This window comes from Nerophis ophidion, linkage group LG16, assembly GCF_033978795.1.
Source record: "Nerophis ophidion isolate RoL-2023_Sa linkage group LG16, RoL_Noph_v1.0, whole genome shotgun sequence".
NCBI lineage: Eukaryota > Metazoa > Chordata > Actinopteri > Syngnathiformes > Syngnathidae > Nerophis > Nerophis ophidion.
Window position 1 is genome coordinate 52,614,120 of NC_084626.1, and position 18,251 is coordinate 52,632,370.

At 40.4% G+C, this 18,251-nt stretch overlaps 1 protein-coding gene across 1 annotated transcript in view; it reads left to right on the top strand.

Annotated features, from left to right (window-relative positions):
- Positions 1-4,152: 4,152 nt before the first annotated feature.
- klhdc8a (kelch domain containing 8A) overlaps positions 4,153-18,251 on the top strand; it is a 179,820-nt gene continuing 165,721 nt past the window's right edge. The window contains exon 1 of the mRNA XM_061875508.1: positions 4,153-4,220. The gene's annotated coding sequence lies outside the window, so the exon portion shown is untranslated. The remainder of the gene's footprint in view (positions 4,221-18,251) is intronic.

Here is an 18,251-nt window from a genome sequence, read left to right on the forward strand (position 1 = left end):
TGTCTAGCATTAAAAGATTACAGTTGGTACAAAATGCGGCTGCTAGACTTTTGACAAGAACAAGAAAGTTTGATCACATTACGCCTGTACTGTATATACCTTTATATACATATATACATACATATATACCTGTACTGGCTCACCTGCACTGGCTTCCTGTGCACTTAAGATGTGACTTTAAGGTTTTACTACTTACGTATAAAATACTACACGGTCTAGCTCCATCCTATCTTGCCGATTGTATTGTACCATATGTCCCGGCAAGAAATCTGCGTTCAAAGGATTCCGGCTTGTTAGTGATTCCCAAAGCCCAAAAAAAGTCTGCGGGCTATAGAGCGTTTTCCGTTCGGGCTCCAGTACTCTGGAATGCCCTCCTGGTAACAGTTCGAGATGCCACCTCAGTAGAAGCATTTAAGTCTCACCTTAAAACTCATTTGTATACTGTAGCCTTTAAATAGACTCCCTTTTTAGACCAGTTGATCTGCTGTTTCTTTTCTTTTTCTTCTATGTCCCACTCTCCCCTGTGGAGGGGGTCCGGTCCGATCCGGTGGCCATGTACTGCTTGCCTGTGTATCGGCTGTGTATCGGCTGGGGACATCTCTGCGCTGCTGATCCGCCTCGACATCTCTGCGCTGCTGATCCGCCTCCGCTTGGGATGGTTTCCTGCTGGCTCCGCTGTGAACGGGACTCTCGCTGCTGAGTTGGAACCGCTTTGGACTGGACTCTCGCGACTGTGTTGGATCCATTGTGGATTGAACTTTCACAGTATCATGTTAGACCCGCTCGACATCCATTGCTTTCCTCCTCTCTAAGGTTCTCATAATCATTATTGTCACAGACGTCCCACTGGATCATTATTATCACCGATGTCCCACTGGGTGTGAGTTTTCCTTGCCCTTATGTGGGCCCACCGAGGATGTCGTGGTGGTTTGTGCAGCCCTTTGAGACACTAGTGATTTAGGGCTATATAAGTAAACATTGATTGATTGATTGAAACATCTGCGGCGAGGCAACTCCTAACTTGCAGTGGAAGATAACAAGTTGTGTGCCTTTGCACGTAAAGAAAAGTACAGCTTGAGCACAATAGAAAATAACTAGAGCAACAGCCTTTAAGCATAAGAGTTGCGTGATAACTTATATTGTAACAATTACCAAGTGGGCCGGACTGGTAAAATCATGGCATGATGACTTAAAGTTAAAGACAACTGCAGATGGTTTTCTTTGTTGAAATATAGATTACAAATAGATCACAATATTTTGTTCTTTTTACACTTGCATATTGCGGTTAATAGTATTTCATCTTCATTTGTTGTTATTTATACTTTCTGAATAAATGATGTGACAATGTTCATCAGTCAAATAAGTGGAATTGAGTCTGGCAGAGTTTTAAAAAAGATCATATTGGTGTTAATTATCAATCTAACAATAAATGAAATGAATAATAATCCATCCATCCATCCATTTGTCCATCCATCCATCCATCCATTTCCTACTGCTTGTCCCTAATAACAGCGGTCCCCAACCCCCGGGCCGCAGAATAATTTTTTATTAAAAAATATATATATATATATATATATTTTTTATTTTTATTAAATCAACATAAAAAACACAATATACACTTACAATTAGTGCACCAACCACAAAAACCTCCCTTTTTCATGACAAAAACGTCCCTTTTTCATGACAAAGAAGAAAAAACAAAAACAAAAAAAAAAAAATGTTGACCGGTCCGCGGATAAAAAAAAGCGTTGGGGACAACTGCCTAATAACATCAAAATCAAATTACAGGATGTTACTAATGTAATTTACTCATTCGCTTAATTGATGTGTTAACATAATGTGGTTTATTTTGAACATATTTATCATCATCTACAACAAAACTTGTGAATATATATATATATATATATACATATATATATATATATGTATATATATATTCACAAGTTGTATATACACACACACCCACACACACACACACACACACATATATATATATATATATATATTAACAAGTTGTAGATGATGTATACACACACACACACACACATACATATATATATAAATATATATATATCTATTAGGGATGCACCGAAATGAAAATTTGTGGCCGAAACCGAATAAAATTTAAACACTTGGCCGAAGGCTGAATACCGAATAATGAATGCAGTTTTTCACAATTTTAAAAATATTGCATAAATAGCCTAGAATAAATATTTAGACATGTTTTTCAAATAAAGTAATTTTTTATTGAATATTGACATTTTTTTAATATTCCAGTAGCCTTTGCTTTTCAAGAAAAGCACAAAGTTTTTCATTTATATTAGGCCTTCAAACAAAACATGCATCCCAAAAAACAATAAAGTGCATTAAAGTGGATAAACCCACAACAAATGAATTATTGTCCTTTTGGCAAAAGTCTGCTTAGCCACAGTAGATATGCTAATAATGTAAACAGAAGGCTCAAGTAAATCTCAATAAGTGTGTGCTTGTAACCTCATACACTTATACAGGTAGCCTACACAACAGGCTAATAATGTAAACAGAGGCCCCACTAAATCTCAATAAGTGTGTGCTTGTAACCTCATACACTTATACAGGTAGCCTACACAACAGGCTAATAATGTAAACGGAAGGCTCGAGTAAATCTCAATTAAGTGTGTGCTTGTAACCTCATACACTTATACAGGTAGCCTACACAACAGGCTAATAATGTAAACAGAAGGCTCAAGTAAATCTCAATAAGTGTGTGCTTGTAACCTCATACACTTATACAGGTAGCCTACACAACAGGCTAATAATGTAAACAGAAGGCTCGAGTAAATCTCAATTAAGTGTGTGCTTGTAACCTCATACACTTATACAGGTAGCCTACACAACAGGCTAATAATGTAAACAGAGGCCCCACTAAATCTCAATAAGTGTGTGCTTGTAACCTCATACACTTATACAGGTACACAACACAACAGGCTAATAATGTAAACAGAGGCCCCACTAAATCTCAATAAGTGTGTGCATGTAACCTCATACACTTATACAGGTACACAACACAACAGGCTAATAATGTAAACAGAGGCCCCACTAAATCTCAATAAGTGTGTGCATGTAACCTCATACACTTATACAGGTAGCCTACACAACAGGCTAATAATGTAAACAGAGGCCCCACTAAATCTCAATAAGTGTGTGCTTGTAACCTCATACACTTATACAGGTAGCCTACACAACAGGCTAATAATGTAAACAGAGGCCCCACTAAATCTCAATAAGTGTGTGCATGTAACCTCATACACTTATACAGGTAGCCTACACAACAGGCTAATAATGTAAACAGAGGCCCCACTAAATCTCAATAAGTGTGTGCATGTAACCTCATACACTTATACAGGTAGCCTACACAACAGGCTAATAATGTAAACAGAGGCCCCACTAAATCTCAATAAGTGTGTGCTTGTAACCTCATACACTTATACAGGTAGCCTACACAACAGGCTAATAATGTAAACAGAGGCCCCACTAAATCTCAATAAGTGTGTGCTTGTAACCTCATACACTTATACAGGTAGCCTACACAACAGACTAATAATGTAAACAGAGGCCCCACTAAATCTCAATAAGTGTGTGCATGTAACCTCATACACTTATACAGGTAGCCTACACAACAGACTAATAATGTAAACAGAGGCCCCACTAAATCTCAATAAGTGTGTGCTTGTAACCTCATACACTTATACAGGTAGCCTACACAACAGACTAATAATGTAAACAGAGGCCCCACTAAATCTCAATAAGTGTGTGCATGTAACCTCATACACTTATACAGGTACACAACATATCCCAATGTCACTGCACGTTGGTTGATTGCGTCACCGCGTCAAAAATTGCGTCACACGCCACTATTCGGCCTTGTTTTTAACTCATTCCACCGAAGGCCGAATGTGGCTTTTTTTGCCATATTCGGCCGAATATATTCGGTTACCGATTAATCGGTGCATCCCTTAATATATATATATATATATATATATATATATATATATATATATATATATATATATATATATATATATTTACTATGTGTATATGTATTTATGGCGGGCTTGCTTGGGAGTTTTAAGATGGGCGTGGCTACCACTGTCATGTGACTACTTAGTTAGCTTTTAAAAATGGCGTCATTGTTCGTTTGGGAAAAGACCTGCGTGCTTCGTCACCAACATACACCACTGGTAAGATCATTTTATGTCCGCTTTTCTTGGTTGGATCAACTTATCTATTGTATAAATTCCATGTTTGCTCGCTTCCTTTCTTTTTTGTTTGTTGTGTGTTCGCTAAGTCCGCGGCTGGCTGGTTGTTTGACAGCCGGAGCAAACACGCACTGTTTTAGCTTTTGAACGACATCGGCAAAATGATTAAGTTAAAGAGTACAACCACAGTAATGAAAACTGTTGTATTAGAGAGTTGTCACGTTGTGTGTGTGTCCGGCTGAATGTGAGTAATCGTAGGTTTATTCTTGGCTTGAGTTCGAAAATACCGGCACTTTACTTCCTGGTTTGGCTGATGGGATTTGTAGTTCTCTAATGTAGTTCTGCTTAAATGTGTAATGTGTGGCTCAAACAGAGCGCCGGTGTTTTATGTTTTGTTTTAGTATGCTTGTCCATGAATCATGGCGACATTATAAAGGATTCTGATCACATTTAAAACATTTTATGACATAAATTAATGGTGATGATAAAATGTAATGCTGAAATTAATAGGTTAGGATAAAATCACAGTGATTGATAATATGGTTCACTTCATTAATTCATGTCTATTATTTACATTATAATGATTCAAAAATAGATATTGTTTTGTTGTGTTCATGTTTACTTTTAGGTTATTACCTGCTGCTGCTATTGCTATTACTGCTACTGCTGCTGTTGCAGTACCAAATAAAACAAGCAAAAAAGTGCACAGCGAGTAATTCCTTTCATGCTGAGTGACGATGCTTATTCAGAGGGCCGATACGGAAATAACTGAACAACAAATGAGTCACGAGTGCCGCACTTTGGCCACCCCAGCTGTAGAAGCTAATTGTTTATGGCCACTATAGTCCTAGTACTGTACTAGATGTGTTCATGCTATGGTCACTGAAGGGACACGAGTCACATGTTTGTCTTACGTCAACGTCGGAAGTAGTTAAATCAGCTGTTCGGGATAAAGAGACGGAACACACGGGGAAGTCCTTCTTTATCTGCCGCCTTGTTTGATCAAATATTACTGCCTTTGCACATGTCAATGTTTGCTTTTGTATGTATAAATCAACAACAAAAATCTGTACTTTGGAGCAATGTTCACGGACTGTAGTATTTGGCTTTGTTGATGGTTGTGGTTGAGGGAAGACTTGTTTGATTTTGGATGTTGGAGAATGTCTGATTTGATGCAACGATCAGCCTTAATGCATTGTTGCGGCTCGATGGTTTGCAAGAGAAGAGCGGGTGAAGTCCGCCGCCTTGCTCGGGGCGGTGTCGAGAGTCGCGGGACGAGATGCTGACGGACTTGGGAGGCGAGGCGTGTTCTGGGGTGAAAATGCGTGCCTGTTGGCGGGTCTGGTGTCACTAATGTCAAATTAATACATACCGTATTTTCCGGACCATAGGGCGCACCAGACAATGAGGCGTTCTGCGGATGAGCAGGTGTAGTCAAATGTATTTTCATACATAAGGCGCACTAAACACTTCCTTGTGGTCCACATAACATGTGATGGTGTTTTTTGGTCAAAATGTTGAAGCGGTGTAGCGTGCAAGGACGGGAGTGGAAGAAGTGTCAAAAGATGGAGCTAACTGTTTAATGACATTCAAACTTTACTTAAATCAATAACGGAGCAGCATCTTCTCATCCGTGGCTCACTAGTGTGTCCCGTAAAACCCCGTCCGACCGGAACTCTCTAATAACCAAAGTTCCTTGGGTGAATAATGTAAACCCACCATACCCGTAGTTTTTAGCGCTTTCGTAGCGAGTCTACTGACAGATATAAGTTAGAACTTTGCACTACTTTATATCAGAAATGCCCCATAACAAGAAGATAGAGACTACGTAGTCAGCACGGACTACAATGGCGGAAGTGCGCAAATTTTGGCAGGGGTTGGCAACCTAAAATGTTAAAAGAGCCATATTGGACCAAAAATACAAAAACAAATATGTCTGGAGCCGCAAACAAATAAAAGCCATATTACATACATCTAGAGTGTCATGAGATATAAATTGAATTATGAGGACTTAAAGGAAACTAAATGAGCTCAAATATAGCTACAAATGAGGCATAATGATGCAATATGTACATACAGCTAGCCTAAATAGCATGTTAGCATCAATTAGTTTGCAGTCATGCCCTGACCAAATATGTCTGATTATCACTCCACACAAGTCAATAACATCAACAAAACTCACCTTTGTGCATTCATGCGCAACGTTATAAGTTTGGTGGACAAAATGAGACAGAAAAAGAAATGGCATGAATCATGTCTTAGCCAAGACATCCAGGGGGTTTACCTCGCTCGTCTGCGGGAAGAGACTGCCGTCGTCCCTGAATAGCTCGCACTCCGGCAGATTCAGTGGTGGTCTATTTTCCAATAATGCAGGTTTCGTTGACTTTATCGTTGGAAATGCATCTGCTTTGAGTGTCGCAGGATATCCACACATTCTTGCCATCTCTGTCGTAGCATAGCTGTCGTTGGTACAAACGTGGGACTTTCGCATCTTTTGGCCACTGTTGCAACTTGAATTTGTCTCTGTTCGTGATGTTACAACCTCCGACAACACACCGACGAGGCATGATGTCTCCAAGGTACGGGAAAACAGTCGAAAAAACGGAAAATAACAAAGCTGATTTGACTTGGTGCGTGTAATGTGGTTTAGAAAATGGCCGATCGCTTCATGTTGTGACGTCACGGGTGAAAGGTCATTGCTCCGACAGTGAACAATTGAAAGGCGTTTAAATCGCCAAATTCACCCTTTTAGAGTTCGGAAATCGGTTAAAATAACATATGGTCTTTTTTCTGCAACATCAAGGTATATATTGCAGAAAAAAGACTGTATTTTTTTAACCGATTTCCGAACTCTAAATGGGTGAATTTTGGCGAATTAAACACCTTTCTGTTTATCGCTCTGGAGGCGATGACGTCAGAACATGACGTCACCGAGGTAACGCACCCGCCATTTTCATTTTCACATTACAAACACCGGGTCTCAGCTCTATTTTCCGTTTTTTCGACTATTTTTTGGAACCTTGGAGACATCATGCCTGGTGGGTGTGTTGTCGGAGGGTGTAACAACACTAACAGGGAGGGATTCAAGTTGCACCACTGGCAAGAAATCTGCCGCCAGACCCCCGTTGAATGTACCAAAGTGTCTCCACATTTGACCGGCGATGCTAAGACAGACATGGCACAGAGATGTATGGATAACCTGCAGATGCATTTGCAACCATTAAGTCAACCAAATCACAAAGGTGAGTTTTGTTGATGTTGTTGACTTATGTGCTAATCAGACATATTTGGTCGCGGCATGGCTGCCAGCTAATCGATGCTAACATGCTATGCTAATCGATGCTAACATGCTATTTACGCTAGCTGTATGTACATTTGAAACTAGATACCCACATTTAATGCGAAACAAACACTTACCAATCGACGGATTTAAGTTGCTCCAGTGTCACAAGATGCGAAAGTCCTGATCGTTTGGTCCGCACATTTTACCGGCGATGCTAATAAGGCAGCCATGCTATGGGCCACTTCATTAGGTACACCCACGCTATGGCCGAATAGCGTCAATAGCTATTCGCTCAATATTTTCAATTTCTTCTTCAATTTCGTTTTTGTTATCTGCCTCCATACTCCGACCATCTGTTTCAATACACGTGTAATCTGTTGAATCGCTTAAACCCGAGTCTGAATCCGAGCTAATGTCGCTATATCTTGCTGTGCTAACCGCCATGTTGTTTACATTGGCAGCCCTGTATGACGTCACAGGGAAATGGACAGTGGTTTCGAAGATAGCGAAAATAAAGCACTTTAAAGCTTTATTTAGGGATATTCCGGCAGGTGTAAAATTTTGAAAAAAACTTCAAAAAATAAAACAAGCCACTGGGAACTGATTTTTATTGTTTTTAACCCTTTTGAAATTGTGATAATGTTCCCCTTTAACCATCGATTTTCGCTCATTCCTCACCGGAGGACTCTTGCCCTTGAGAGTCAGGAATATTACTTGGTATGTACGTAGCAACTTTTTTCTCCAAAATCCGACTTTTTTTTGAAAGACCTCGTGCTTGTAAGCGTCAATCTAACACAACCTGGGTCATATAGAACCGGACGCTATGAAGGATGTGCAGCGATCACAAGCCCAGCAGGTTTTTGTCAAACAGTCGGTGTGCCAAGCAGACGTCAAACACGACTGATCGGTCAGTCGCCAGCTCGGGAAAAGATGCAAATTGGCGAGCACACGCTGGTAAAACACTCCACACGTCAGGCAGCGTGTGACAAGGTGTCGCTGATATACACCCGAGTGGTGTGATGTGGAAAATAAAACTGCCACTGTTAGAAAAATAAATATCTCCCTTCTCTCGATGAAAACACTGATCAGATTCCAGCATGCTGTGCCAACCTCGGGTGTGCGTCCTGCTCGTTTAGCAGCCCTCACTTTATCTCCCCAACCAATCTTATCCTGATTTGTGTTTGCCTGCCAACCCGTAAATAGTGTGCGTGATGGAATAGCAAGCCTGACACCTTGGAGAGTTTGGACCGATGCCTGCGGAGTCCTGAAATTAAGCTGATTTATAAAGTGCTGGCAAAGGTGAGCGCCGTGGCTGCTTAGCCCTCGCCCAGTTTTTAGGATCACAGAACTTCCAGGGGGCTTTTTAAGGAAATGCTCCCGGAGCAGAGGTGATGAAAAGGATAATTGGCAGTCCGGCTTAAAATCTTAAAATTGATACTGTTTAAAGCAGGGGCCGCCAACCTTTTTGAAACCAAGAGCCACTTCTTGGGTACTGATTAATGCGAAGGGCTACCAGTTTGATACACACTTAAATAAATTGCCAGAAATAGCCAATTTGCTCAATTTACCTTTAATAAATAAAACTATTGTAGTGAAATTTCTGACCTTTATACCATATTTTGTGTCTGTTTTAGTCCAAAAAGAAAGTCTATCTAAAAGCCTCTGAACCACTGCTGAGCATATAAAGGGGAAAGTTGAATTTGTGGTCGCTCTAACCATTCCACAACATGTTTTGATTGTTTTTTTATGACTAAGGGACTCAAGGATGTTGTGGAGCAAGCAGTTGCAAAACAACAATACCTTGACACATGAGGGAAACATATAAAAAGCCAGTAGAACAATATTTGATATGGTTTGTATGATATTGCTTGATTCTGTATCCTTCGGAGAATGCTGTCTGTTTGCATTGGCAATTCAATCCAACTTGTACTTTTAACAATGGGTAAATAAACCTTTTGTACTAAAACCACTTTGCTTGCTGTTTAAGCTTCAGGCCAATCCTCCACACTGTGTGTGTGTGTGTGTATATGTATATATGTTTATATATATATATATATATATATATATATATATATATATATATATATATATATATATATATATATATATATATATATATATATATATATATATATATATATATATATATATATATATATGGGTATTTCTGTCTGTCAATCCGTCGTCATTTTTTTTTCCTTTTACGGAAGGTTTTTTGTAGAGAATAAATGATGAAAAAAACCACTTAATTGAACGGTTTAAAAGAGGAGAAAACAGGAAAAAAATGTAAATTAAATTTTGAAACATAGTTTATCTTCAATTTCGACTCTTTAAAATTCAAAATTCACCCGAAAAAAGAAGACAAAAACTAGCTAATTTGAATCTTTTTTTAAAAATTAAAAACAATTTTATTTACGGAACATCATTAGTAATTTTTCCTGATAAAGATTCATTTTAGAATTTTTAAAGTTTTAAATAGGTTAAAATCCAATCTGCACTTTGTTAGAATATATAACAAATTGGACCAAGCTATATTTCTAACAAAGACGAATCGTTATTTCTTCTAGATTTTCCACAACAAAAATTTTAAAAGAAATTCAAAAGACTTTGAAATAAGATTTAAATTTGATTCTACGGATTTTGTAGATTTGCCAGAATATTTTTTTCTAATTTTAATCATATTAAGTTTGAATAAATATTTCACAAATATTCTTCATCAAAAAACAGAAGCTAAAATGAAAAATTAAATTAAAATGCATTTATCATTCTTTACAATAAAAAAAAAAAAAATACTTGAACATTGATTTAAATTGTCAGGAACAAAAAGGAAGGAATTTAAAAGGTAAAAAGGTATATGTGTTTAAAAATCCTAAAATCATTTTTAAGGTTGTATATTTTCTCTAAAATTGTCTTTCTGAAAGTTATAAGAAGTAAAGTAAAAAAATAAATGAATTTATTTAAACAAGTGAAGACTAAGTCTTTAAAATTATTTCTTGGATTTTCAAATTCTATTTGAGTTTTGTCTCTCTTAGAATTAAAAATGTCGAGCAAAGCGAGACCAGCTTGCTAGTAAATAAATACAATTTAAAAAATAGAGGCAGCTCACTGGTAAGTGCTGCTATTTGAGCTATTTTTAGAACAGGCCAGCGGGCGACTCATCTGGTCCTTACGGGCGACCTGGTGCCCACAGGCACCGCGTTGGTGACCCCTGGTTTAAAGTAAGGGTCATCAATTCTGTGTAGGCCAAAGAACACTATTAGAAGCGGGTACCCATATCTACATATCTTTTGTGTTTAATATGAATTGGTCTTACAAGTACCGTGTTATTGTGCAATACTAAGCTACGCAAATATTACCAGTAGTGCCGCTAATAGCTATCTGGGAAAAAGTGCGCTAATCACTTGCTGGCAGCTACCATGTTAATCGCTAGATACCAGCTATAGTGTTAATCGCTAGCTGGTAACGAGAGCAATAGTTGGTAGCTGGCACTTGGCCCGCTAATGGCTAACTGACATGTACAACGCTAATCACTAGCTGGCAACTAGTCTGTAAATTGCTATTTGGCAACTTGAGAGTTAATCATTAGCTTGCAATTATTCCACAAATTGTTAGTGGCAAGTAGTTTTCAAATTGCTAGCTAGCAACAAGAACGCTAACCAGTAGCTTGCAAACGACACACTAATCGCTGGGTAGCAACTGACACGCAATTCGCTAACTGTCAATAAGAGCGCTCAGCTGGCGACTAGTCTGCAAATTGCAAGTTGGCAACTATAACACAACTAGATGGCAACTGGCACACTAATCGCTATCAGCCAACTAAAGTGCTAATCGCAAGCAGGCAACTTGAGTGCAAATCGCTAGCTGGCAACGAGGGCTTAATTTACAAGCTGACAATTAAAGCACCTACCACTAGCTGGCAACTAGTCTGCAAATCGCTAGGGGACAACTAGACCCTTATCGATTACTGCCAACCCATTTGCAATTAGCGAGCTGGAAACTAAAGCACTAATCACTAGCTGGTGATTACAGCGTTATTCGCTAGCTGGCACTGGCAACTAGTCCGCAATTTGCGAGCTGGCAACTCATTTGCTGGCAACTTGGCCATAAATCACTAGCTAGCAACTTTAGGAGAATCGCTAGCTGGCAACTAGGCTGCAAATCGCTGGCGGACAACTAGACCTTTAATCGATAGCTGGAAACCTGCAAATTGCGAGCTGGGAACTAAAGAACTAATCACTAGCTGCCAACTGGTCTGCAAAACACTAGCTGGCGATTACAGCTTTACTCGCTCGCTGACAAACTAGTCCGCAAATTACAAGCTGGCAACAAGAGCCCAACTCATTAGCTGGCAACTGGTCCATAAATCACTAGCTAGCAACTTTAGAGGAATTACAAGCTGGCGACTATTCTGCAAATTGCTAGCGGACAACTAGACCCTAAATCGATAGCTGGCAACTTGTCTACAAATTGCGAGCTGGCAACTAAAGAACTAATCATTAGCTGGCGACTGGTCTGCAAATCACTAGCTGGCGATTACAGTGTTAATCGCTAGCTGGCGCTGCTGATCCGCCTCCGCTTGGGATGGTTTCCTGCTGGCTCTACTGTGGACGGAACTCTCGCTGCTGTGTTGGATCCGCTTTGGACTGGACACTCGCGGTTGTGTTGGATCCACGATGGATTGAACTTTCACAGTATCATGTTAGACCCGCTCAACTTCATTGATTTCGGTCCCCTAGAGGGGGGGGGGGGGGGGGGGTTGCCCACATATGCGGTCCTCTACAAGGTTTCTCATAGTCCTTATTGTCACCGACGTCTCACTGGGTGTGAGTTTTCCCTGCCCTTATGTGAACTCAACCGAGGATGTCGTTGTGGTTTGTGTTTTGGTTTGGCAGCCCTTTGAGATTCTAGTGATTTAAGGCTATATAAATAATCATTGATTGATTGATTGATTGGCCCTTAATCGATAGCTGGAAACCTGCAAACTGCAAGCTGGGAACTAAGGAACTAATCACTAGCTGGCGATTACAGCATTACTCGCTAGCTGGCACTGGCAACTCGTCCGCAACTCATTAGCTGGCAGCTGGTCCATAAATCACTAGCTAGCAACTTTAGGGGAATTGCTATCTGGCAACTAGGCTTCAAATCGGTAGGGGACAACTGGACCCTTAATCGATAGCTGGAAACCTGCTACCGATCGAAATCCCATCCATACCTAACTCTTCCGGGCTACATTATACACCACCCCCTCCATGCGTCGGTTGTGGTGGGCGGGGTTTGGTGGTAGCGGGGGTGTATAATGTAGCCCGGAAGAGTTAGGGATGCATGGGATTCTGGGTATTTGTTCCGTTGTGTTTATGATGTGTTACAGTGCGGATGTTCTCCCGAAATGTGTTTTGTCATTCTTGTTTGGTGTGGGTTCACAGTGCGGCGCATATTAGTAAGAGTGCTAAAGTTTATTATATCCCAACCCTCAGTGTAACCTGTATGGCTTGCAGTCGCTTGTGTGTGTCTGCAGAAGCCTCATACATCATGTGAGTGGGCTGGTAAGCTGTTTGTTACGGTTGTAGAGGGCGCTAAACGCATTATCATCATAGCACGCCATTATTGTTGTTGTTTGGGTGAAAACCAGCAGACAGTCGAGAGAATGGTTGCTCTGAAACTCGGCAGTCTCCCGGAAAAATTGAGATGGTTGGCAAATGTGTTGTCAAGCGGCATTCAAATAAAACTCGCAGGTCGCACTAATATTAAATTGTCATAAGGTGCGGGCCGAGTGTCTGAGACCCCTGGTTAATACATAGCACAAAGCTAAAAAAAACTTTGTACGCTGTGTTATTTCATTTTAAATTTCAAAAGAGTCTTGTGGCTCCCATAGTTTTCTTTATTTTGTGAAACGGGTCCAAATGGCTCTTTGAGTGGTAAAGGTTGGCGACCCCTGCCGTGAGAGAAGATGCCAGCAGTACAATGAATGTTTACAGCAAAGTTTTAGTGTTTTCCTTCTGGGTGAACTTTTCCCATTCAGAGGGCTGAGGTCAAAAGACTGCACACGATTATTTACTGGCGTTGAACTCAAGTCTCCATAATAGTTCACTACAACTTCAGCGATGGCCTCAGGCTGTCTGAGTTCTCACGCAGGGAACTTTCTTTAAAACCCTCCCTCCACCCTGTGGCCTTTAAAAGTAAAGACGCTCAACTCATCTGAATATAATCAAACTTTTTGTTTAGCAATTCCCCCGCAGGCTGAGAACCGGTCAGTACCGGTATTTCAAAGAACCACTTCTAGATCACCATCAATGGCAAACAAATCCATGTCTCCCCTTGGCTTCTTGCATATCTCTCTCCTTCCGATACGACCCACAAAAGACGCGGGGAAAAAAGTGGTCGATATCGGAGCAGGTGCTGAGCCGAGTTTGTGGTCTTAATGAGAGTTTGATTTCTCCGAGGGGGTTCCTTCCTTCCCAGCCGTAAAACCTTCAAAGACCAATATACCAACATTGATGCAACGTTTGCTTGAAACCACATTAGATTTTTTCACCACACAAGAACAATAGTTCTCATTGCAGTGCTCATTAAGAACAGTTTAAAGGGGCCACTAACGAGCTGGTCTGACTGAGGACTTCATTGTCCTCTTAAACCAGCAAGCAGGTCCTCACTTGGACTGAAAAGCGGATTAAATCAGGGGTTCTTACCCTTAAAGACCTCAGGACCCAACCTTTTCACCTCAAATACGTCACTAAATTAGTCATCTCACTCTTGAGTTCAATAATTGTGTCTACCTTACTTCCAGTTTAAGACGGACCTCTGCAAATTAAGGACCGGGGGCCACATGCGGCCCCTTTAAGCTTTTCAATCTGGCCCGCCGGACAATCCCAAATAATTGTTTTATATCTTTAAGATGGAAACTTTAGCTGCCGTTATGTTTTCTGATGACCGGAAGTCTTGAACTTTACAAAGTATTTCAATGGTTGGAATCTGCGCTTTTGCATGACTTATTAGTTACCACCTGTCAGGTTCAAACACTGATGACATCTATTAAACAAGACAAGACGCAAGGAATGGGGCGGTTTAGCTCGGTTGGTAGAGCGGCCGTGCCAGCAACTTGAGGGTTGCAGGTTCGATCCCCGCTTCCGCCATCCTAGTCACTGCCGTTGTGTCATTGGGCAAGACACTTTACCCACCTGCTCCCAGTGCCACCCACACTGCTTTAAATGTAAAAATTAGATATTGGGTTTCACTTTGTAAAGCGCATTGATTCACTAGAGAAAAAGCGCTATATGAATATAATTCAATTCAAAAGGAATTAAACAAGGACAGAATTAAATTTGGCTCAATTGAAGAGAGACGTCTGGACTGCACTCTTGTAGCGTCTCCATCACGCTCTGGCAAAAGATTGTACGCTTCTTGTTTTATTTGGACTTTCCCTGATTTTTGACTTGATTGCAAAATATGTCGATTGTGGTGGGGCGGCGTTCATATGTTGTCAATATTCAGTGTTTTATCGTTCATAGTTAATGTTAGTGTTACTAAAATTCCATATACCAGCCCACAGCCACATTTTTTTCTCTAAATCTGCCCCCCCGAGGCAAAATAATTGCCCAGGCCTGGTTTAAGAGGATAAGCGTTGTGAAATGGTATGAAACCATGTGTTAATAAACTGTCAATACAATTCAAGTGCCAATGAAAATACAGCTTCACCACTTCAGTCATAATTTCTGCGTTCAAGAAATGTATCCATCTATTTATACCTGCACCTTCTTTTGTAAACGCAAACACTCTGCGCCTTACTGCTCTTTTATCCTGCACTACCAGGAGCTAATGCAACGAAATGTCGTTGATTGATTGATACTTTTATTAGTAGATTGCACAGTACAGTACATATTCCGTACAATTGACCACTAAATGGTAACACCCCAATACGTTTTTTAATTTGTTTAAGTCGGGGTCCACGTTAATCCATTCATGGTTCCTTTGTGTACTGTAAAGTTCAAAATTTGGAATGACAATAAAGGAAGTCTAAGTCTTCTCTATGACTTTACCTGCAGACTTCTTCTGTTTGTTTGAGATTTTCAATAAGGCCCACAAGTGGTTGAAAAGTGTATTGCAACTGAGTAACGTCGCGGCCCATACGGAACACGGCTGAGAAAGTAATATTTTTTTATGCGGCCCGACCGTCGTTAAGAAAAAACAGACTAAAGTCTTGTGTATTTTTAATTATTTATCGGAAAAAATTTGTTGGAGAAATTGAAATTTGCAAAGAATGAATGCAATTTTATTTTCCATGTACCGTATTTTTCCGTCTATAATTCACAAATTTCTTCCTAGTTTGGCCGGGGGTGCGACATATACTCTGGAGCGACTTATGTGTGAAATTATTAACATCTTACCGTAAAATATCAAATAATATTATTTATCTCATTTGCGGAAGAGACGAAGAAAAGGTCAGGAATCGTCACACACACGTCAACCAATAAGAATTCGGCAGGGGAGGGTCAGGGCAGAATTGCATTGTGGGTCATGGAATGCTAACTCTTATATGCTATGGGCTACTGCTGTAGCTATTAAAATGGATCGTTTCATCGTTGGCGGTAACTTATAAAAAGTGAGGAGGGCTGAACAAAAATGGCGTTGAAAAGGAAATCATGTACTGCAGATTACAAGCTGGACGTAGTGAAATATGCAGCAGATAAGGACAAGAGGAAGCGGCGCATACCTTTGGAGTTGGCAGAGTTGTTTAGAAGTGACATTGAGGAAGAAGATTTCATAGGATTTATGGATTAGGAGTGAGAGATAGTTTGGTAAAGGTATAGCATGTTCTATATGTTATAGTTATTTGAATGACTCTGTGAACGGCTTCCTGTCGCCTGCATGCGGGTTGCATGGACCATCAAGGAAAGACTTCTTGCTGAGCAGGTTTGACTCGCTTTATTTTTCAATAACCGCTTTGCTTTTTGGTCGAATTGCTTTTCAGCTGCTCCGCTCCTGCTCGCTCCTCGCTTGCCTTCAGTCAGCCGCTTCTTCGTTGCTGTGTTCGGCTCGCTCTCGGTCGTTTATGCTTGTCTCGTTCTCCTGCTGGTTCTCCTACTCCTTCTGCCTTGATCGCTCCTCCTCCCCTTTTATACAGCGTCAGGACGAATGTTAATTCTGTGTGTACCACGCACCTGAATTAGATTGATGACTGAAGTACTGATATCAACCAAAACTCCTCATCCCACCCCCCGGATTGTAAATAATGTAAATAATTCAATGTATATACTATGATGATTAACTTGTGTGATGACTGTATTATGTTGATAGTATATATTTGTACCATGAATTGATTAACATGGACCCCGACTTAAACAAGTTGAAAAACTTATTGGGGTGTTACCATTTAGTGGTCAATTGTACAGAATATGTACTGAACTGTGCAATCTACTAATAAAAGTATCAATCAATCAATCAAAGACTGACATCGGCAAAATTTCCCTGCGTCCGGGAAATCCACCCATCAGCGGGCTGTCGCCGACGAGCACTCAGTATGTTGAGGAAAGCCACCAATCAATGCATCAGCATGCGAGATGTTCCTTTAGTGCAGGGGAGTGTGTTTAAAATGCAACACACACCAAGAGTCCCGGGGAGCCGTTATTTGCTGTAAAGCCTCATTAAAGAGACACGCGCCATAGATTTTCTTATAGCAGGTCCATTCTATGTGTCATACTTGATCGTTTCGCGATATTGCCACATTTTTGCTGAAAGGATTTAGTCGAGAACATCCACGATAAAGTTTGCAACTTTTGGTCGCTAATAAAAAAGCCTTGCCTGTACCGGGAGTAGCAGACGATGTGCGCGTGACGTCACGGGTTGTAGGGCTCCTCACATCTGAACATTATTTATAATGTGAGCCAGCAGCAGCGAGAGCGATTCGGACCAAGAAAGCGACAATTTCCATATTAATTTGAGCGAGGATGAAATATTTGTGGATGAGGAAATTTAGAGTGAAAGACTAGAAAAATAAAATAAAAAAAATAAAAAAAGGCGATTTCAGTGGGAGCCATTCAGATGTTATTAGATGCATTTACTAGGATAGTTCTAGAAAATCCCTTATCTGCCTATTGTGTTGCTAGTGTGTTAGTGAGATTATACAGTACCTGAAAGTCAGAGGGGTGTGGCCACGGATGTGTTTACACCAGAGTCTCTGAGGGAAGTCACGAAGCTGGAGAGGACGCAAGCTCTGCTGATGTGTCCGGTAAGAGGCGACTTATTACCACAATGTTCTCACCGAAAATGTAGTCGGGATCCATGTTCGCTTGACCGCTCTGATCCATAGTAGAGCTTCACCTTCGGGAATTTCAAACAAGGAATGTTTGTGTGGCTAAAGGCTAAAATCTTCCCAACTCCATCTTTCTACTTTTACTTCTCCATTATTAATTGAACACATTTCAAAAGATTCAGCAACACAGATGTCCAGAATACTGTGTAATTATGCGATTAAAGCAGGCGACTTATAGCTTGGATCGGGCTGGAAAATAATGTCCGCCACAACCCGAGATGTCAATCGCACACGTCATCATAAGTGTCATCATACTGCAATGTTTTCAACAGGACACTTCGCGGGGAATTTAAAATTGCAATTTAGTAAACTAAAGCGGCCGTATTGTCATGTGTTGCAATGTTAATATTTCATCATTGATATATAAACTATCAGACTGCGTGGTCGCTAGTAGTGGCTTTCAGTAGGACTTTAAAGAGGAACA